Below are 23181 nucleotides of genomic sequence, written 5' to 3'. Positions count from 1 at the left end.
TGGGTAGAGGCTCATTCAAAGCCAGATTGCCAGGGATCACTTTGTCCGAACCTGAGAAAGCTGTTCACCAGGAGGTAGGTCAAGACGGTTCTTGCCCTCTTTCTGCTTTATCATAGGTCAGCTTTTCCATGAACAGGATCACTGCTGCTTTCTTTTTCCTTGATCCAGGTTCTTCAAAGTAACCTTTCAGTTACTCGAATTAACCAGGTGACTGCGGGAGGTGGGCCGAAATGTTTCATAAACCTATTCTTCTAGCTGTGGGCAGAGTGTCTTCAAGGGTTTCACTGGCCCGTGTTGTGGGGTAGACTACCCAGAACTCTTGTGAACTAGACACTCAGCAATGACTCAGACCCGTAGAGTCACTGCAGGAAAGTCCTGGCTTTCACCTGTCATCTCTCAGCTGCTGGGTTTTGGAACCATTCTTGGTGTGCTTTAGGTGTCCTGAGTCATCTCCCCTTGGAAGGACAGCAGTGAGGAACAGCAAGGGGAAGGAGCATGGAGTAGGATACGGATGTTGGGAGTCAGGGTGACCAGGTTTCTAGTCCTGACTACTGCTAACCAACTGCGTGACCAGGGACAAACTGCCCAATCCAAACGAACTAGAGTTTTCTCATATGTAAGAAGGAACAGTTTGGATTATATGATCTGAAAGATTTCTTCCAGGGCCAAAATTTATGATTATATAATGTGTGATTATAAATGAGTATAATAACTTATTTCTAACGCATATGACAAATATTGTACATGCTTGTCCCCTTTGTTGTAATTTTAGGATAATTACAGTGTTTGTAAGTTTGTTCCCCTTGAAGTAATTGTGTTCTTAGCCTTTACATTTATTCTGGTGATGCAGCTGGTGCTCAAAACGTTTTTGACCTCTCAGCCAGTATTTTGGCCAGAATCTTCACTCTTGCTTGGTGGATTCAGTTTTTGGAAACAACCAGAAGATATTGTGAGCCAAAGAGTCGGGCTTGGCCATACCTTTTTTGGTGAAGAATGAGGTGTGACTGTAAGACCTAGTTTTTCTGTCTCACATGAAATGGACTTTAAAGGCAGTTCCCGGAGTTCCTGTCGTGGCGCAGTGGAAATGAATCCAGCTAGGAACTATGAGGTTGTGGGTTTGATCCCTGGTCTCTCTCAGTGGGTTAAGGATCTGGCATTGCTGTGGCTGTGGTGTAGGCCAGCAGCTGTAGCTCCAGTTAGACCCCTAGCCTGGGAACCTCCATATGCTGCTACTGCAGCCCTAAAAAGACAAAAGACCAAAAAAAAAAGGGGGGGGGGCGGTTCCCAAAGGAGTGTTTTATAAACATTTTAGGAGACTGGGAGTTCTCTTGTGGTGCAGCGGGTTAAGGATCTGGGATCGTCACCGCCGTGGCTTGGGTCACTGCCATGGTGCGGGTTCCATGCTTGGTCCAGGAACTTCCACATGCTGTGGGCACAGGCAAGAAAAAATTCTTTAGGAGACTATTTCGATTACAGTTTTCATTTGATTTAACAAGATTGTAAATGTTTGTTTAAGAGGGTGTCCCTTCCATTATATTCACTGTGTGAATGCGTGCTTCTAGGTCAAGATGACCAGATAGTGGAGAAAATTAGCCTTTCTCAGGTGGTCCTCCCAAATTACAAATGTGTTGAGGGCCAGAAAGGGTGGGGACATGTTGCTGTGGGACACTGTAGCTGAGGAGCCACTGCATCCCATCGCCGGAAGACTCGGCCACAGGTCAGGCTGCAGCGGCCGCTGCTCCGACCTGCCAGAGCCCAGCAGGCTCACTCCCAGGTGGCGTGGTTGAAGCAGATGATTTGGTAGCTTTAGGGTTTTGTAGGAGAAATGATATATCAAGTTACTTGATAGTTTCTTGTCTTGTTTGTTTTGATCAGCTATTTGAGTTTGAGAAAGGGTGGGGATGGGGGGGAATGTGGGCGGTCAGAGCAGAGGGGCTCTTTCCAATGCATTTCAGTTAGACTGTCTGTAGTCCCCTGGAATCCGTTCCTGGAAGTGGTGGTCTTTGTTGATAGTTAGTCAAGAAAATAAGGTGTTAGGCATCCCAGTCAAAAGATTCTGTCACTAAGTCACCCTGATCATTTCTCTTTCTTAAGGCCAGGTTTTTACATCGCAAGAGTTAGATACTAAGAAGACATCTGAAAACAGGCCTAAGGAGGTTTGAGGTAGGGGAGTGTCTGTTCTAAACTGTGCTTGACTTTAAGACTAGGGGTAGGAGTGGGATTCCTTTTTAGTCCTTACATTATAGTTGACTATACACTCTACTTGCAGTCACAGCTGAATGATCAAACGTGAAACATCTGTTTAATGAGACGCAGGCGCTGAGAGCTTTCTGCTGAAAAACAGTCACAGCACATGCTGGTCCTGAGAGAAGTCATTCCCCGGGAGGACCTATTGTGTGCAGGAGGTGGGGCGAATTTCATTAAAATGGACAGTGTGGAGGTTGTGACTTAGAAGGTTTAGAGACTTGGTCCCCTGCTGTTGTTAATTTCAAGCCTTTCTTTCAAGGGATTTTCTTAATGATTGGAACAGTATGGGATTCATTTAGAGAAAAAGCCCCCTGTAACGACAATTAGAAATTAAATGCCTAAGAGCAGAGCCAGTTGCTGGAGAGACAAAGTGGCCTAATCAGTTGTTTTTCAGTACTTAGAGCCTACAGTGACTGCAGGAAGAGAGCAGGCTGCTTGGTGAGCTCGCCCGGCACTAGGCTGGAAGATTTGGGCTCCAAGCGGAGGAGGAGGTGACCTGTAGAATCTCCCACCTCTTAACTTCCCCATTTCTCTTCTTTCCCTCAGTGTCCTTCAGTTTTCATTAGGATCCTGTAATCACGGTCAGCCTGCCAGTCCCCTTAAAGTGGTAGGCCCATGGCATTTTCTGCTGTCACTCATACTAATAAGGTATGTGGCTTTAAATTAGAAGGATTGTCCTCTTTGACAGTTGGGCTTCACTGGCTCCCTCACTGAAAGAATTCACTAGATCAGGGCCAGATGGCCGTCATTCAGTTGGGCAGCATTATTTAGCACCTACTGTGTGCAAGCATTATGCTGGAATGGAGCTGATGGGTGAACAGGATGATTTCTGCTCTCCAGGAGCTTAGTCAAGTGAAACGTATGCAGCTAGCGTCGACCCAAGGAGAAATGAAATAAAGTGTGTGGAGGAACAAGCAGTGTGGGAGCATCTGGAGGAAACAGCAGTTGTTCCTGAACTAGGGGCAACAAGGAGCACTTCTGAAGGGACAGTGTTTGAGCCAGGTTCTGAGGGGTGAATTAGAATTCCTTCAGGTTAGGGAGTTCCTGTTGTGGCGCAGTGGAAACGAATCTGACTAGGAACCATGAGGTTGCGGGTTCGATCCCTGGCCTTGCTCGGTGGGTTAAAGGATCCAACATTGCCGTGAGCTGTGGCGTAGGTCACAGGCGCAGCTCGGATCTCACGTTGCTGTGGCTGTGGTGTAGGCCGTCTGCAACAGCTCCGATTCGACCCCTAGCCTGGGAACCTCCATGTGCCACAGGTGCGGCCCTGAAAAAGACCAAAAAAAAAAAAAAAAAAGGATTCCTTTAGGTTAGAAGAAAGGGCATTTTGGAGAAGGTGGCATGGGCAAGGGCACAGGGCCTGGAAAATGTCTGCCGTATTGGGGAAAGTGTTCTTGAGATAGAAGATGTTTTAGAGCTAAGACCTGGAGATGAGGCTGAAAAGGGCATCTAATGGAACATTAAGTGTCATGCTAAGGGCCTTGGATTTTATTCTCTGTGGAGTTAGCTCTTGAGTGTTTTGGATAAAGAATAACATGATTCAAGCCGAGTGACTGACTCGGATCTCTGTCTTTTAAGTGTAAGGTCTTAGATTTCAGGGGCGAGAAGGTGGTGGTCCTGGTTCTTTGGGTTTTTTTTTTTTTTTTTTTTTTGGTTCTTTATCTTTTCTTTTTTGGCCATCCCATGGCAAATGGAGTTCCTGGGCCAGGGATTAGATCTGAGCTGCTGCTGTGGCAATGCCAGATCCTTTAACCCACTGTGCCAGGCCGGGGCTCAAACCTGTGTTCTGGTGCTGCAAAGATGCCACTGATCCATCCCATTGTGCCATAGCAGGAACTCCACCTGGTTCTTAAAATATAAACTTTGTCAGATGTCTGATGTTTGGGTACTCGATTCCTTAGTTATATTTACTAAAGCACCTCCAAAAGCAAGAAGGCAGGAAGTGGTCAGCAGTGTTCCTTTAGACTGAGCTTTCCCCACCCCCAAAGATGAAGGTTTTCTTTTTTTTTTTTTTTTTGTCTTTTGTCTTTTGTTGTTGTTGTTGCTATTTCTTGGGCCGCTCCCGCGGCATATGGAGGTTCCCAGGCCAGGGGTCGAATCGGAGCTGTAGCCACCGGCCTACGCCAGAGCCACAGCAACGCGGGATCCGAGCCGTGTCTGCAACCTACACCACAGCTCACGGCAACGCCGGATCGTTAACCCACTGAGCAAGGGCAGGGACTGAACCCGCAACCTCATGGTTCCTAGTCGGATTCGTTAACCACTGCGCCACGATGGGAACTCCTTTTTTTTATTTTTATTTTTGTTTTTATTTTATTTATTTATTTATTTTTTTAAGATGAAGGTTTTCTTAAGCGAATACATCATGCAGTCTTGGTAGTGATTGCTAAAACTCCTCACAAGGGGTGGGGGGACTTTTGATTAGATAGTGGAAACCAAAAACATTTTTTAACTGGTTGAGAAATAGTATATATTCATTGTAGGAAATATGAGAAATACAGAAAAGCATAAAAGGAAACTGAAATCATTCATAACCCCACCATCTGGAGAAAATCACTTATTTCCAATTTAATATTTCCTATCAGTATTTTTTTTTTTTTTGACTTTTCTATGGCTGCTCCCTCAGCATATGGAGGTTCCCAGGCTAGGGGTCGAATTGGAGCTGTAGATGCCGGCCTACACCACAGCCACAGCACCTCAGGATCCGAGCCACATCTGTGACCTACACCACAGCTTACAGCAATGCCGGATCCTTAACCCACTGAGCAAGGCCAGGGACTGAACCCGCAACCTCATGGTTCCTAGTCGATTCGTTAACCACTGTACCATGGTGGGAACTCCTCCTATCAGTATTTTGTACTTATGCATATTTCTGTTTTGCATAGTCTAGGTCCTATATTACCTGTAATGTTGTATTTTTTCCCTTTTCCCATTATTTTCATTATATAAACTCATATGTTTATAATGTTGCTGAAACTCTTTATAAATATCTAATGTCTGTAGAATAGTCTATCATATAGGATTTTTTTTTTTTTTTGTCTTTTCTGGGGCTGCACCAGCGGCAGATGGAGGTTCCCAGGCTAGGGGGTGAATCGGAGCTTTAGCTGCCGGCCTATGCCAGAGCCACAGCAATGCCAGATCCGAGCCGCGTCTGCAACCCATGGCACAGCTCACCACAACGCCAGATCCTTAACCCACTGAGCGAGACCAGGTATCAAACCCACAACCTCATGGTTCCTAGTTGGATTTGTTTCCACTGCATTATGACAGGAACTCCCGTTATAACCATTTTTTAGTGTCAAATTCACGGAGTTCTCGTCATGGTGTTGCCGTGAGCTGTGGTGTGGGTTGCAGATGTGGCTTGGATCCTGCGTTACTGTGGCTGTGGTATAGCCTGGCAGCTGTAGCTCTGACTGGAGCCCTAGCCTGGGAACCTTCATGTGCCACAGGTGTAGCCCTAAAAAGACAAAAAAAAAAGTTAAATTCACAGTTAAATGTGCAATTCAGTGGCATTTAATATATTGACAGTGTTGTACAACCATCACCACTGCTCATTTCCAGCACATTTTATCATCCCAAGCAGAATCTCTGTACCCGGTAAGCAGTAGCTCCCACTCCTTCCTCCCCCTGCTTCTGGCCATCTCCATTCTGCTGTCCGTCTCTGTGAATTTACCCATTCTGGGTACCTTATGAATGTGATCATACAATTTTTGTCCTCTGTGTCTGGCTTATTTCACTTAGTATAATGTTCGAATATGAACTTTTTTTAGGTTCTTGATATTTTTCAGAGAACCGCTTAAAGAATGCCTATTTACTTACATGAGAAAAATACACTTCCTTCTGCGGTCATTAATTTCTCAATCAAAATCCTAGATTAAGTTATCTTTCCAGGAAAGTGGGGTAGCTTCTTTGCCATTATTATGTAAAATCAACATTCGGGAGAAGGTGGGGCGGATGGGGGGGTGTCACAGTAGGAAGGTCGTATTTGCTGAAATGACCTTTGGGAATGAAAGGAAAAGGGCACAAGTTACCCTCAGTTTCTCATTTATAAAATGGGTCTGATGGCACTTTCTCCACCTGCCCTTTAGGAACCGAATGGCCTGAAATTACCAATTTTTGTGGCCAGAATCTCCAGAAGGGTAGGATCTAGATGGGGATAATTGGCTTTCCTTTCCCAGAGAAGTCAGGACCCTAGCCCTTCGTGGTTGGCTAGACCTACGGGCAGTGTTCGCTGCTTCCTGGAGAATCTCGTCTCCCTGAGCAAGAGGGAAGGAGAGACCCTGCAGTGTGTGTGTGTGGTGGGGAGGAGGGAGGTGTTGAGGAGCAGAGGTAGCGGGGCTTGCTTGGTTCCAGATCGTCATGTCGTTGGTGAGGGAAGCTGCGTTGCTTGTCCATCACTAGAGGACATTTGGAGCCAGATCTGTTTCCCATTCGCTGAAGTTAAGGAGGCAAGGAGGGTGAAGAATAAGAACACTTGGGAAACCTTTGAGAGTAGTGTCCCAGCTGAGAAGCAGAGGAATGTCTTTTGATTTCTTTTGAGTGTTTCGGACTCTTCTTCAATATTGTATACCAGGCCTCTATTGCAGAGAAATTTATTTTTTAAATTTCATTTATTTTTTAATTTTTAAAATCTTGTTGAAGTGCAACTGATTTACAGTATGTTAATTTCTGCTGTACAGCAGAGTGGCTCAGGTATCTATATATGTACATATACACATTCTTTTTCATGTTCTTTTCCGTTATGGTTTATCATACAACTATTGAATAAAGTTCCTTGTGCTATACAGTAGGATCTTGTTTAATAAACGTATTTTAAAATGCGCCACACTCTCTAACACAACCACACTCTAGTCAGTTGAACAACAGTTAATCTCCATTATGAAACTTTTCTTTAGGTAATAAATTTGAGTTATTGTTTGATTTAGACCCAGATAGTAAATCTTTTTGTTTTTGCAGGTAGTCGCAACTACTCACCTTTGTCATTAGTGAGCCATAGTGGCCACAGACAATACGTAAATGAATGAGCATGGCTCTATTCCATTACAACTTGATTTACAAAATATGGGCAGCTGGCTCTCAGGCCATAGTTTGTTGACCTCTGGGTAGTGGAAAATACATTAGATAGTCAGATGGCCTAGTTGTTTTTTTTTTTTTGGTTTTTTGTCTTTTATTTTATTTTTTATTCTTTTTTTTTTCTTTTTGCCATTTCTTGGGCCCTTCCTGCGGTATATGGAGGTTCCCAGGCTAGGGGTCTAATCGGAGCCATAGCCGCCAGCCTACACCAGAGCCACAGCAACATGGGATGCGAGCCTCGTCTGCATCCTACACCACAGCTCTCGGCAACACTGGATCCTTAACCCACTGAGCGAGGCCAGGGATTGAACCCGCAACCTCATGGTTCCTAGTCGGATTTGTTAACCACTAAGCCACGACGGGAACTCTGGTATACCTTTTTTGGATGGTAATTTGGGAATACTTGTCAACATCTAAAGAGCACAGACTTCATCAGTACAGATTATTGGTCTATATCCTAGAGAAATATTAGTGTGTATGTAAAAAGAGGTTCACCAGCATTATTGATATAGCATCCTTTGTCATGTCAAGACACTATAAACCTTAAAGATCCAGACATTGCAAAATGCAATAATAAAGTGACACTACCTCACCATGGCATTTTTCTTGAGCTCTTCAAAGTATAAGGAATTCATGATATACAAATATGGAAACATGTCAAAAAATTATTTATTTATTTTTGTCTTTTTAGGGCCGCACTCCTTGGTATGTGGAGGTTCCCAGGCTAGGGATCTAATCAGAGCTGTGGCCACCGGTCTACACCACAGCCACAGCAGTGCATGATCTGAGCCGTGTCTGTGACCTAGACCACAGCTCACGCAACGTTGGATCCTTAACCCACTGAGCAAGGCCAGGGATCCAACCCGAAACTTCATGGTTCCTAGTCTGATTCGTTAACCACCGAGCCATGGTGGGAACTCCCTCAAAAAATTTTTTGAGTGAAAAAGTCAAGTTGCAGAACAAATTATGCAGTATGCCTGCAAGTGTGTAGACCCCCCCCCCCCCCACACACAGGTACGTACTACTGGGTATCTCTATACATAATGTGTATATATACATGTATGTATTTGTATGTGTGCATGCTTAGGAAAAGTCTGAAAGGTTATACAAGAAACATAATAATAGTGGTACCTCTAAGGAGGGGAGTGCCATTGCAAATGTGGGTTGAAGTTTATTGAATGAGGAGTTTTGCATATCACTCTGTGTACTTCTGTATTACATTATTTCATAGCAATAATGTATTCTCTCTTCTTCCCACTTGCTTAGCGAGCTGGCGGGCCTATTTGCACTCGTCAGGGTCAGAAGTGTGACACAGTAGGATCAATTCCCCAAGCCAGCTCTGCCCACGATGAGAACCAGGAGCACATCCGTGTATGAGGAGGTGGGCGGGCACTGAATGCCAGTGGCGGGGAGAGGCAGCCAGATAGGCCAGTTCTGTTTACCAGCAGTAACTATCACATGGCATGTCTTGACATTCCCCAAATTGCTTTGTTCTTGGTTATCACACAGGGCCCCAAGAAGAATTCTGTGAGCAAGCAAGGTACGGATGATGATAGGAAAAGAAGCAATCAAAACGTGGGGCAGCAAGGAAAGTGTGTGTGTAGAAATACTATTTTTTTCCTTTTGCTTCAAAAAATATTCGAGGATATTCATTACAACACTTTGAAATGGGAACATGTTAGACATGTTAGACATAGCTGTGTCATCAATAGGAAAATGTGTGAACACATTAGGGTATATCCTTTTCATGGATTGCTGCTATGTAGTTTTTTAAAAAGGAGAAGTTAGAATTTTACTTATTGACCTTTGAAGGGATATTCATGATAAGTTATTAAGTGTGAAAAATAAGTTGCAGAGCAACATTAATGTGTAAACCTAGTTTTTGAAAAATAGGAAACAAAAATCCTCTTAAGTAAAAAATATATTTGTGCTAATGGTTTTGGGAGCATGGAAAAATCTGCTGACATATAGGAGGGCTTGGAGGGGTATGGAAGGGGGCTGTGAGATTACTCTTTTTTTTTTTTTTTTGTCTTTTTGCTATTTCTTGGGCCGCTCCCGCGACATGTGGAGGTTGCCAGGCTAGGGGTCCAATCGGAGCTGTGGTCACCGGCCTACGCCAGAGCCACAGCAACACGGGATCCGAGCCACGTCTGCAACCTACACCACAGCTCGTGGCAATGCTGGATCGTTAACCCACTGAGCACGGGCAAGAACGGAACCTGCAACCTCATGGTTCTTAGTCGGATTCGTTAACCGCTGCTCCACGATGGGAACTCCTTGTTTTTTATCTTTGTATTGTTTCATTGGTTTTAGAGAACAAGGAAAATAAACTTTATAAGTAAAGAATGAAGTTTCCTTATGAGTTTTTCATCTTAATTGATTTTTAAGAGGTTCTTTAAATTTTTTTAGTGAGTTAATGAAGAATTATGAAATTAGGAGTCCCCATTGTGGCTCATTGGTAATGAACCCAACTAGTATCTATGAGGACACAGGTTGGATCCCTGGCCTGCTGGTTAAAGATCTGGTGTTGCCATGAGCTGTGGTGTAGGTCACAAATGCAGCTCCGATCAGGTGTTGCTGGGGCGTAGGCCGGCAGCTGCAGCTCCAATTCAACCCCTAGCCTGGGAACTTCCATATGCCATGGGTGCAGCTCTTAAAAAAAAAAAAAAAAAAATTATGAAAGTAAAAATGGAGTTAACATGTAAATCTTCTCTTGGGCTTAGGGGAGGTATCTGGGTAATGGAAAGAACCCAGGAGTAAGGGAATCAACTTTGTATTTAGTTCTCAACTTTCTGATGTGTGAGCTTTAATTTAATAAGGTCATTTGACAACTGTTAAATGGACCCCAGGCCTCTCATCTCTAAAATGAAGCGCTTCTACTGGAGACATTGATCTCCAAGGTCCTTTGCAGCCTTGACATTCCACAGGCTTCGGGCTCTACATTTCTACAGTGGAACTACCTCTTGAGATTTAAGAATATTGTATTTAATTAATTATTATTTTTTTATTTTTTGTGTGCCTGCGGCATTTTCTGGGGCCTGGGATCGAATCTGATCCATAGCAGTGACAATGCCAGATCCTTAACCCACTGAGTCGTTTGTTTTTAAATACCCTTTTTTTTCCCCTATGGACTTCAGAGTGAGACAGACCTGGGTTTGAATCTTAATTCTTCTGCTTATTTGCCTCATGATGTTGGTTAGGTTGTTTAACATCTTGAAATCTCATCTCTAAATGAGGTTAATTATAGTCCTTCCTTGATAGGGTTGATAGGTTAGTGCTTAATGAATGATCTTATTATTATTACTTTTGCATTCTTGTTTTTTTGGCACATGAGTTCATCTACCCACTCAAGCTTGGAAATTTAGAGGTGCTTCTAGAATTTTCCTTTTGTTCTGATAATTTTTTATCAGGACCTGTCATGAGTAACTCTTGAAGCTGTTGCTTCATCTTTATTGTCACTGCCTTACTTCAGACGTATATCATTACTTGCTTGGAACAAACAGTGGTTTTGCACTGCATTCGCCAAAGCTTAATACAGAACTGACTCAGGAACTAGTGGAAGCAGAAGGGACAGGCCTCCAAACAGCCTTTACTCAGACAGCCTACTTTTATCTGTATCCTTGGTTCTTTGTAAAAATTGCATCTGAAAGTTTTCAGTTTTATAATTCGAAACCTTTCATTCATGCAGTAAATACTTACCAATGGAGTTCCCATTGTGGCTCAGTGAGTTAAGAACCGGACTGGTATCCTGGAGGATGCTCCTTGGATCCCTGGCCTCGCTCAGTGGGTTAAGGATCTGGCAAGCTACAGCACAGACGCGGCTCTGGTCCCACGTTGCTGTGGCTGTGGAGTAGGCCTGCAGTTGCAGCTCTAATTCAGTCCCTAGCCAGGGAGCTTCCATACGCCACTTCCAACTTCCAGGTATGGCCCTGAAACAAAACAAAACAAAAAAAAAACCAACAACAACTTAGCAAGTACCTCCTATGTGCCAGGCACTGTGCTCAGTTCTAAGAATTCAGTGGTGAGCACACAATTTGTGATTGCATGGAATTTATGGTAGTAGGAAAAAGAAATTAAATATAAAAAGGTGTATTTAGGGAGTAGGAGTGCTGTGAAGGGAAGCTTCTGGTAGGAGGAGGAGCATGGACAACACTAGACTACAAGCAGAAGTAACTTTTTACTGATGAGCCTTCAGCCTCCAGTAGTTAGCTGCATGTATCTCTGGACCAGGTGTTGTGCTAAACACTTAGTGTACTATCCTGTTAACTCCTTATATTGACCCTCTGAGAAAGTCCTAATCTTATTCCTGTTTTTACAGATGGGGGAACTGGAGCACAGAGAGGTTAAAAAACTGGTCCAAGATTGCACAGCTAGTCAGCTATAGAGGCAGGATTGTACTTAGGCCAACTCCAGACCTCCTGTTCTTAGCCGTTGTGCTGTATTGCCTTCTCCCTGTTTCTCAGCGTCGTAGCCAGGACTTCGTACAACTGGAACAGAGACCTGATCTGCGTTACTCTCCTTTATCTCTCCCCTTTAGAAACCTGGATTGTTTCCATCGCCTACAGGGTAAATCTGAATTCCTTAACGTGGCATGGCGTGAGTGGCTCGCCACGTTGGTACTCCTTGGCTTCGTCATCTGCTGCGCCTTCCTAAACCGCATGCTGTTGCTGCTCGAATGCAATAAGCTGTCTTTGCATGTGCTGTTTTCCCTGACTTAAAAAAAAAAAGCTTTTTAAAAATTTTTTATTTTTTTAATACTCTTTTGGTGAAACCTGCTTATCCTACTCCTCATACTTTTAAGTATTTAGCTCAAATGTTACTTCCTTGGTAATACGTTTCTCATCATCCCTTCCTCTGGGTTAATCAGTCCCTCACAGTTTCTGTAAAACAGTAACTCCTCCTATGTTCTTGTTCTGAAGTCTTTTCACCAAATCAAGACTCCTTGAGGTCTTTTCTTCTCCCCACCTTCCCCACACTCCCATGGAGGAGAGCTTTACGTCTGCCTCTGCACTGCCTGGTGGTTTTTTGGTTTGTTTTTTGTCTTTTGTCTTTTTATGGGCATATGGAGGTTCCCGGCTAGGGTTCACATTGGAGCTACAGCTGCCAGCCTACACCACAGCCACAGCAACTTGGGATCCGAGCTGTGTCTGCGACCTACACCACAGCTTACAGCAATGCCGGATCCTTAACCCACTGAGCGAGGCCAGGGATCGAATCCGCACCCTCATGGTTCCTAGTTGGATTTGTTTCCGTTGTGCCATAACGGGAACTCCCTGCACTGCCTTTTAAATAGACCTTTTCCCTTTTAGCTCCTCCTGCCCTCCCCTGACAGCCGAGGTTTTCTCTCTGCCACTGAAATTGCCACCTAACGCTGTGCTCTGCCCCTTTGTGCCAGATTCATCTTTTCCCAAAGCACACACATGTATGTCAGTCTCCTGCTCGAACCCTTCAGCGCCTCGCTCTGCCCTTTACTGATCATCACCCGTCTCCACTAGACTTTGCAGAGGTCTGGTAGCTTTCCTTGCGGCACTGCCCAAGTCCATGTTCTTTGGGCTCTTTGCGTTATAGTGATGTTTCTTTCTCCACAGGATTATAAGCTTGTCAATTTACCTTTTGAGTCTCCAGCACAGTATTTATAGATGTTTGTTTCATGATAATAGTTGAAGGTTCCTGGTTACGTTTCATTAACTCCAAGTAGAGAGTAACATATATTATGCATTTTGGAGACTTTGTGTGTATTGCAAATAATTGTGTGTGTGTGTTTTTTTTTTTTTTTTTTTTTGAAGAGTTTGGTCCTGAAGGGGGGAAATGTCAGTTTTTAGGAAAATTGCTTGTGAGGAATTTTGTCCTTCTCAGTGATGCCAGATACATGGGATGTTATTTTATCTAATATTGTTCATGTCACTTCGCATCTTTAAAGATGGAGACAATGACTCTTGCTCTGCCCACTTCACAAGCTATAGTGAAAACAGTTTGGACAAGGAGTGTGAAGTGCTTTGTGTGAATAAACGGCTATAATGATGCAAAGTTATAGGATGTAGTTGAGGTGGGCTGGAGAGAGCCATGGATTTAGAGGACCTGAGTTCTGGTTCTGCAACCTTGGTGGTTGACCTTGTGGCAGGTATTGTCTTTCTGAGGCTTAGGTTCCTAGTCTATATAATTGTAATAAACATGCTTGCCTTTTAGGGTTCTTCAGGGGGGATTAATTGAGTTGTGAGACATCACCTTCTTTAAATCCTTGAAGTTCTTATCAAGTGTTAGTGTTTTAATTTTTTAACTTAAAATTTTTTTTTATTGTGACCATGTCGGACACCAGTCCCATCTATTTTACTTATTTGTAATACATTGGCAAGTTTCATTCTTTTTATTTTAATTTTTTTGTCTTTTTGCCTTTTCTTGAGCCACTCCCGTGGCATATGGAGGTTCCCAGGCTAGGGGTCGAATTGGAGCTGTAGCCCTCGGCCTATGCCAGAGCCACAGCAACGCGGGATCCGAGCCACATCTGCAACCTACACCACAGCTCACGGCAACATTGGATCCTTAACCCACTGAGCGAGGCCAGGGATTGAACCTGCAACCTCATGGTTCCTAGTCGGATTCGTTAACCACTGTGCCACGACGGGAACTCTGGCAAGTTTCATTCTTGCATCAATCTAGCATCCTACTCAGAAATCCAACCACTTTCAATATTTGTGTTTGTTCGTTTCCATCCATGGTTAAAGGCACCTGATATGGTAGAAAGACGAGTGGATTTGGAGCCAGAAAGACAGGGGTCCAGGTGCTGTGTAGGAGGTGGAGATGTGGAAGATAAGAGGAAGAGAGAGAAAATGGGAAAGAAGGGAGAAGAATGGGATGCCCTGTGAGTTTCGTGGCTACTTACAAGCCTGTTTGAAACAAACCAGATCCTGGGCAGGGTCTCTGTGGTCCAAGTTCATGTTTTAAAATCACACATTGTCTCAAATCAGCAGGCCTTGCTCAAGCATACAGATAAGGTGTAGAGGTAGCTGACGATGGCCAGTCCTTGGTGAAGCTGTCGCAGGTATTCCACCGTGAATGCACAGGGAACTGGAAGACACACTAAGGTCTCTTTCAAGCTTGAGAGTCTGATTTGTTGACTAGGTGTAGAAAGCTGCTTTTCTTTAGACCATTTGGATCCATGTAATTATAAACTGCACTTTCTCTGTGGCTTTTATGTGTGAAACCTTGTAAATGCCAAGTATAGCTCCAATCACCTTTCATTGCATCTCATGCAAAGTTGCAACTACCAGTTTCCAAGTAATCCTTCTTTCATCAGGATTAATGAAACACCCACATGTGCCTTGCTCTGGGTGTGGGACCCAATAGGGTGACCAAGTGCCTGTGGGAGTTGCTGTTTTAGTGGAAGGAAGCCCTAACCAGGTTTTGACCAGGTTTCTGAGGAAATTAGTTTTATGGCAAGATTTTTGTGGTTAAGAATGGTGTCCTGGAGAAAGAATCATGGGAAATTTTTGAAGATACTGTAGATAGGACCTAACCCTCACCTTCTTTCACCAAGACCCAGGCTAGGCCAAGTGACTTTAGGAAGCCATGAATATAGTCTGTGAACTCTGCAGAATTTACCTCCAGGGGCTTCCAATACCAAACCTAGTGTGTTTTCTGTCATCGGCGAGGCTGTCTTCAGGAGGCATCTTTACATCAAAACTGTTCCTCACCTATGGTCAATTAATCTTTGACAAGGGAGGCAAGAACATAAAATGGGAAAAAGAAAGTCTATTCAGCAAGCATTGCTGGGAAACCTGGACAGCTGCATGCAAAGCAATGAAACTAGAACACACCCTCACACCATGCACAAAAGTAAACTCAAAATGGCTGAAAGACTTAAATATACGACAGGACACCATCAAACTCCTGGAAGAAAACATAGGCAAAACACTCTCTGACACCAACATCATGAATATTTTCTCAGGTCAGTCTCCCAAAGCAATCGAAATTAGAGCAAAAATAAACCCATGGGACCTCATCAAACTGAAAAGCTTTTGCACAGCAAAGGAAACCCAAAAGAAAACAAAAAGACAACTTACAGAATGGGAGAAAATAGTTTCAAATGATGCAACCGACAAGGGCTTAATCTCCAGAATATATAAACAACTTATACAACCCAACAGCAAAAAAGCCAATCAATCAATGGAAAAATGGGCAAAAGACCTGAATAAACATTTCTCCAAAGAAGATATACAGATGGCCAACAAACACATGAAAAAATGCTCAACATCGCTGATTATAAGAGAAATGCAAATCAAAACTACCATGAGATATCACCTCACACCAGTCAGAATGGCCGTCATTAATAAATCCACAAATAACAAGTGCTGGAGGGGCTGTGGAGAAAAGGGAACCCTCCTGCACTGTTGGTGGGAATGTAAACTGGTACAGCCACGATGGAAAACAGTTTGGAGATACCTTAGAAATCTATCCATAGAACTTCCATATGACCCCGCAATCCCACTCTTGGGCATCTATCCGGACAAAACTCTACTTAAAAGAGACACGTGCACCCACATGTTCATTGCAGCACTATTCACAATAGCCAAGACATGGAAACAACCCAAATGTCCATCGACAGAGGATTGGATTCGAAAGATATGGTATATATACACAATGGAATACTACTCAGCCATAAAAAAGAATGACATAATGCCATTTGCAGCAACATGGATGGAGCTAGAGAACCTCATACTGAGTGAAATGAGCCAGAAAGACAAAGACAAATACCATATGATATCACTTATAACTGGAATCTAATATCCAGCACAAATGAACATCTCCTCAGAAAAGAAAATCATGGACTTGGAGAAGAGACTTGTGGCTGCCTGATGGGAGGGGGAGGGAGTGGGAGGGATCGGGAGCTTGGGCTTATCAGACACAACTTAGAATAGATTTACAAGGAGATCCTGCTGAATAGCATTGAGAACTTTGTCTAGATACTCATGTTGCAACAGAAGAAAGGCTGGGGGAAAAATGTAATTGTAATGTATACATGTAAGGATAACCTGACCCCCTTGCTGTACAGTGGGAAAAAAATAATAATAAATAATAAAAAAAAACACAAAAAACAAAAAACAAAAAAACTGTTCCTTTAGGAGTTCCTGTTGTGGCTCTGCAGAAACGAACCTGACTAGGATCCATGAGGATTTGGTTCGATCCCTGGCTTTGTTCAGTGGGTTAAAGGATCCAGCCTTGCTGTGAGCTGTAGTCTAGGTCACAGATGCACCTCCACCTGCCGCACCCGTGGCCCTACAGAAAAGCAAAACAAAACAAAAACTGTTTCTTTAGTTTGTTTTACCTTTCTATCAGTTCTGTGTTTGTGAGCCAACGCTGTGCCAGATGTGTTGCCTGTAGGGACAGAGCCATTTGCTCCTCTGTGACAGTGAAACAGGGTGAACAGGTTCTTAGGTGTTTTGTAGAAAGACCTTCTTGAGGGAGAGCTGAATAAGGCCTCATGGATGTCATTATGAATCCTCGCTGGGTTTTGATCTGCCTTCTGCTTTCCTCCCCAGGAAGCTCAGGCTTGCCAACACTGCCTCATTACTCAGCCCCTACCTTCTGGAGAGGGAGAGTGAGGCCTGTAAATAAGCTCCAGGTCAGGGCTTCCCTCCGGCCTTCTCTCGCCATGGCTTCGCGTCCTTGAGACATGTCTGCCATCCCCCTTCCAGCAGAAGACCCTTCTGTGCTTGCTGCTTCAGAGGAGTTTGGGTCCTTTAACGTTTGTAAAGCTCTTGCATCTTCAGAAAAAAATCTTAGTGGTTACTTTTTTTATTTGCTTTGGGGGGGGGGGGGCACACCCACAGCATATGGAGGTTCCAAGGCTAGGAGTTGAATTGGGGCTACAGCTGCTAGCCTACACCACACCCACAGCAACGCCAGATCTGAGCTGAGTCTTCAACCTGCACCACAGCTCATGGCAGTGCGGGATCCTTAACCCACTGAGCGAGGCAGGGGATTGAACCCACAACCTCATGGTTATTAGTTGGATTTATTTCTGCTGAGCCACTACAGGAACTCCTAGCAGTTACTTCTAAAAAAAAATCTTTTTTTTTTTTTTTATAGTTGATTTATAGTGTTGTGCCAATTTCTGCTGTGAAGTGGTTGCTTTTGAAATTAGAGCTGTTGAATGTTTTGATTAAAAAGTTGATTTTTATGAGGAGGTAGAGGTACAGGTCTTCTTTGAGCCACCAAGAACATGCTACCTTTTAGTCATTCATTCAAAGATTGTTCATTCACGAGTGGTAGAGAAGAGTTTAGAGACCAGATGGACAAATCACTACTTAGGTAACTAAGTCACTTAACTCTTGAGCCTCAGATTTCCTCATCTTTAAAATGGAAAGAGGGAGTTCCCCTCGTGGCGCAGCAGAAATGAATCGAATTAGGATCCATGAGGACACAGGTTCAGTCCCAGGCCTCGCTCAGTGGGTTAAGGATTTGGCGTTGCCCTGAGGGGTAGTGTAGGCCAGCAGCTATAGCTCCGATTCAACCCCTAGCCTGGGCCCCTCAGTATGCCATGGGTGCGGCCTTGGAGGGGAAAAAAGAAAAAAAAAGGCAAAAATAAATAAATAAATGAATGAATGAAATAAAATAGAAATAAAACCTACTTTATAGATTGTCCTGAGAATTAGATGAAGTGACCATAAGACAATGGGTTCTGGGCTCAGATTTTGCCTTCATCACTTACTGTGTGACCTTAGGCCAGTTAAGTAATCTTTTTCATTCTCCATTTCCTTTGCTGCAAAATAGGGTTAATCATAATATTTTGGGTTATTGTGACATTGGGCTATTGTGAGGATTAAACCAAATAAAGCTCGGAAGTGTTTAGTGTAGTGCCTGGCCCATACTAAGTGCTCATTAAATGTTAGCTATTAATTACAACAATAACAGCAATGACAGTAATGATAGTCTTTAGGTGTTTATTATGCTAGGACATCAAGTGGCAGAGGAAAGACTAGAAGGCATAGTACAGAGTAGTGGCTCTGTAAGCGTTTTTCCTGCCAGCTTTCCTTGTGAGAGGGCCTGTAGGGACCGAGACAGGCTCTCCTTGGGTCCCAGCCTACAGCTTCCTACAGCGAAAGCTTCCCTTCCAGGCTGAGGTAAGAGGTTCAGAGAGACTTTGGGAGAGAGTGGGAGGACCAGTCTGGCAGGGTGGAGGGTTTGGTAAGGGCAGTGAATGACTCTGGAAGGTAAAACTGGGGCCAGGTCACGGAGGGCCTTGAATGCCAGGCCAATTCTTTGTCTTAAGAACCACCCATTCCCGAACTAAGGGGAGTCTCTCCCTTCCTGTCTTCTGTTTAAGCTTGTAAAAATGGTAATACCCTTTCAAAATGATAACATTTACATTTAAAGAAGAACAACAAAACAAACACCCATACCCCATCCAGCTTCGAAGATGTACTGTTACCAGGCCCTTTGAGACACCCTGGGTGCTCTGCCCTCAGCAGCCCGCCTCCAGCCCCCCTCTGAAGGCTGTGCAGCATTTTGTGTTAGTTACTTGGTGTTTTCTCTCTCCGTCCTTTCTCTTCCTCTTTTAAAAACGGATTTTCCCCTCTTATCCTGGTCTTTTGGGGACAGTGCGCAGGGTCTGTGGAGCCCAGCGGGGGCCATGTGGCCCGCCTCCTGCCTGGCTGGGCTGGGAGGAGGGCCAGAGAAGCTGTGCCCCCCGGGAGGGGCACTGTGCTGGGGGAGGGGGGCTGGGGAGACTGGCCGGCTTCCTTGGGCTGTCCTGAAGCGCAGGCCCAGAGGCTGGGCAGCTTTGGTGGAGAGGCTCCAGAGGGGAGTTCAGCGCCTCTGAGGCCAGCGGCTGGAGGCTGTTGCCTGCGGTTCAGCGCCGTGGGAGGGTGGGGGCACCTTTTGAGACCCCTAGCCATTCTTTGGTGTGCTAGGGAGCTTCAGGGCTGACATAATGCCAGATGTGGCCAGGGTGACTTTAGCAGGCCTGCCTCTCATTTTCACCTCATGCATTTTTGGCAGTGTTGATTGTGCCAGTCGTTAAATTATGTTTGCGGCTTTGCTTTTCTGTAAAACCTTTGGGTTTTTTGCTCTGCTTTTACTTTCCTGGTGCACCTTTGAATACCAGTCGCTAACCGTGGACTGCAAGTAACACTGCGAAAACAAAACAATATGGGCCTGCCTGGGAGAAGAAGAGGGGCCATTGGAGGCCCAGCAAGGGCCTTGGTCCCACTCCCTCCACAGCACCGCCCCCCACTCACCATTCACCACAGTTATTCTCTGGTGGCCAGAAAGTTGAATTTAGAAGCCTTCCATCCGGATGTAGTTCAGTGGTACAGACTGAAGGAGCCCCGGTGTGCTAGGTACTGTGGGGGAACCCTAGTGAGCTGGAACTGGTTATGCCTTTGAGTGATTCACATTCTAGATGTGAAAACAAGGCTTCCAGGGCATATGCAGTTAAGGCAGTACAAGGGCCAAATGCAGAATGTAACCACATTTTTCTGATCACCAATGTAACACAGGGTTGTTGAAGATAATTTCAAACATGAAAAGAAACATACAGTGTAGAAAGTCCCCCACAGTCTGACTCTTACCTCAAATAGCCATTGTTATCTGTTACTGTTTGAGGAGGTAAAATTTGAGCTGACCATCAGGTAAAATCTGGAGAGGCGGACTGACAGAAGGAAAGACAGACTGACAGAAGGAGAGCTCTGATCTCCTCCAGGGAGGTGCACTCCACCGGCTTCCTGGCAAGTGCTGAGCCAGCTTCTGCTTGGACACCTTGGTGACACGGGGCCAACATGCCCAAGTAGGAACTAACCAGTGCTCAGTCCCACCTTGTGTCTGGGTGCTAGTGTGTTGGGTACCATACAGATGTTATTGAATCCCCATCACAACCTGATAAAACCAGGTAACTTATCCTTGTTTTACAAATAGGAGGAACACGGAGACTCAGAGGTTACCTGCCAGGGTCACAGAGCAGCAGAGCCCTGCCATTCACTAGCTCTGTGATCTTGGACAAATTATTTTATCTCTGTGGCTCAGTTTCCTCATCATTGTAAAGATGAGTGATAATAGCACCTACTTTACAAAGGGAGTTTTTCAGATTAATGAGTTAATACACATTAGGCCAGCAGACCAGTGAATGCCTTCAGTAAGCATTAAGCTGCCATTTATTACAACTTTTTTTGGGGGGGGAGGGGGTCGTTTTCTGGCTGCTTCCGAAGTATGTGGAAGTTCCCAGGCTAGGGGTCGAATCAGAGCTGTAGCTGCTGGCCTACACCACAGCAACACGGGATCCAAGCCCTGTCTGTGACCTACACCACTGCTCACGGCAATGTCGGATCTTAACCCACTGATTGGGGCCAGGGATTGAACTTGCATCCTCATGGATACTAGTTGGGTTAGTTACCTCTGAGCCACAATGGCAACTCCTCTTACACCTCGTTTTCTCTCTTGTTCTAACATGATCCACATCATCTCTGCACTCACATTAATTCTGTAGACGGCCTCTCTGTCCTCCCTGCCATCCCTCATACTTCCTTACATTTCCTCCCTCTGCTTCCACTCCTTCCCTGCTCTTCATCCTTGCTCCACCATGTCTCCCATCCCCCTGCTTTCCATTCTCTTACCTAACCCCCCATGTCCTCATCACCTGTCTCCTGTCTGTTGTGGCAGCCGTCTGACTCGCCTCCTTGCTGCTGGTCTCATTCATTCATATACCAGGATAGTTTCTCAAAGTACACTTCTCAACATGCCACATCTCTGTGCTAAAAATAAAAAAAAAAATGTTCACGGGAGTTCCCATTGTGGTGCATTGGCATCTGCGGTGTCTTGGGAGCACTGGGACACAGTTTCCATTCCTGCCAGGCACAATGGGTTAAGGATCCAGTGTTGCTGCAGCTGCCGCTTAGGTCAAAACTGGCTCAGACCTGATCTGATCCCTGGCTGGGGAAATCCATATGCCGCAGGGCGGCCAACAAATAAATAAAATGTTCTCAGAGTTCCCTGGTAGCCTATCGGTTAAGGATCAGTATTGTCACTGCTGTGGCATGAGTTCAGTCCCTGGCCTGGCAATTTCTGCATACCGTAGGCAAGACCAAGGGGAAAAAATCCCAAATAAATGTTCCTATCTTATTTCTTGAAGTTCAAGATTCTCCACCTCCACCTCTTATTCTCCAGCTCTCCCTTCAAGTCTGTGTCTCCACTGCGTCCACACCTTCTCTCTGCTTTGGCTTCCTTACCCCTCTCTCCATTTCCATCTGGGCAAGTTCTACCGATGTGTTTTAAGATCCAAATTAAAACATCATGTTTTCTTAGTCCTTCCCTATTCTCGACTGGTTAGAATTTTTATCTTTTTGTGAGTTAGCACATGCTGTCTTGAAATGTAATTTCGAGTCTCATTTCTTCTCTCCTGTGGAATTATAACCCACCTCGGTGTAGATGCTGGGTGAATTCATCTTTGTATACTCTCTACAGTGGCCTCGAGCAGTCGGTGCACCTCGTAGGTGTCTAACAGATGTTTCTGGTGTGAGTGAAAGCAGGATGCGGGCCCTCCCGAGGCCCGGTGGCCCCTCTCTCCCGTCTGGGTGAGGGTCGCTGTTCAGGGGGAGGGAACGCCGCGGTTTGTTTCCCAGGCGTCAGACATCTTTCCTTTCGGCCGCGGAAGCGAGGCCGAGCCTGTGTGCTCAGCTGCCGGGCGCCAGTGCCCGCGTCTGGGAAGGGGCCGCAGCCAGCGCCTGCCGCCCTCGGTCCCGTGCCCGGGCCCCTCCACCCCTCCCCGCCAGTGCTCGGCGGCGGCGGCGGCGGCGGCGGAACAGGGGATTAGGTCCTGGCAGCGCCGCTGGGGTTTGGGCGGCCATTCCTCCGGCGACAAGAGCGCGCAGCCGCCCGGCGGGGACGGCGCAGGCCCGCGCTCCGGGGCCGCCGTCGGCCCGGGCTCCCGGTTTGGGTGGCCGAGGGGGAGGAGCGGGCGCCTCGCGGCAGAAGGTACGGGCTGGAGAGGTTCCCCCGGGGAGAGGGCTCGGGGCGGCCAGGTCCCAGGGCCGGCGGCGCCCGCCCGCCCGCGGAAGGAGGCCGGCGCTTTGTGTGCGAGCCGCGCGTGTGCTTCAGAGACGCCGCCCGCCCCGGGCCGGCAGGAAGCTGCCCCCGTGGAAGAGGGCCTGCGTCTGGCTCGCTCTCCGCGGTCTCTGGTCCCGGGCTTCCTGCCTGCCCTGCTCGCCGGCAGGCAGGGCTGATCTGAACGCCAGGGCCGCCCGTGGCCTACGCTTTCTTCCCTGCTGCTGGCAGCGATGGACAGGCCCTCGCTGCTGTCCTAGGAGCGCGGAGGGGGAGTGTCCGGGGCTATCAGGTTTGTCAGGCAGGCCGCTGGGAGATGTGCTTGGGGTGTTGATGCACAGTTTGCTTTGGCTCTGGCCGCCGTTGCCGTGCAGTGTTTTTGTCTGCCGGCCTCGGGCCCCTCGTGGTCTCAGGCTCGGGTGTGCGGGCCAGGCCTCCCGCGCCCCTCCTCCCCGGTGCGCCCGCGCCCCCTCCCTCTGGCCCCGGCTGCCTCCCCTCCCCCTCGCTGAGCGTTCCCTGCTCGCCGGCGCTCCCAGACCGCGGAAGCTCGCTGCGCCTTTAAAGAAAGCAGACTCCTGGCCGTGACGCACTTCTGGCTGTCAGCCAGGAAGATCGCTCCTGCCAGGCTGACTGAGAAGAAAACCAACAACTTTTCTTTTGTGTGTGGGGTTACTTTCCACTAGCCCCCCTTCCTCCTCTCCTTTCAAGATTTAAATGCTAATGGCGGATTAAAACCTGTAGATACGTGTGGCTTTGGGAGTCTGGTAAGGCCCTGCCTGCACTCAGACTTTTTCTCCTCGCTGCTTCGCTGGGTTTTTGTTCAAACAT

At 46.1% G+C, this 23181-nt stretch overlaps 1 protein-coding gene across 5 annotated transcripts in view; it reads left to right on the top strand.

Annotated features, from left to right (window-relative positions):
• Positions 1 to 23181, top strand: part of NUMA1 (nuclear mitotic apparatus protein 1) — a 72375-nt gene that overhangs the window by 14082 nt on the left and 35112 nt on the right. Inside the window, exon 1 of one of the 5 annotated variants that reach the window (XM_047753242.1) lies at positions 22149 to 22284. The exons of 1 other annotated variant lie outside the window; for it this stretch is intronic. The gene's annotated coding sequence lies outside the window, so the exon portion shown is untranslated. Of the gene's footprint in view, positions 1 to 22148; positions 22285 to 22507; positions 22646 to 22912; positions 23118 to 23181 lie in introns of those variants that run through there. 3 more of the 5 variants (XM_047753243.1, XM_047753245.1, XM_047753241.1) reach the window with 3 other exon arrangements.

The sequence above is a fragment of the Phacochoerus africanus genome, chromosome 11 (genome assembly GCF_016906955.1).
Source record: "Phacochoerus africanus isolate WHEZ1 chromosome 11, ROS_Pafr_v1, whole genome shotgun sequence".
Taxonomy (NCBI): Eukaryota; Metazoa; Chordata; class Mammalia; order Artiodactyla; family Suidae; genus Phacochoerus; species Phacochoerus africanus.
This window is presented reverse-complemented; position numbering and strand designations above follow the sequence as displayed.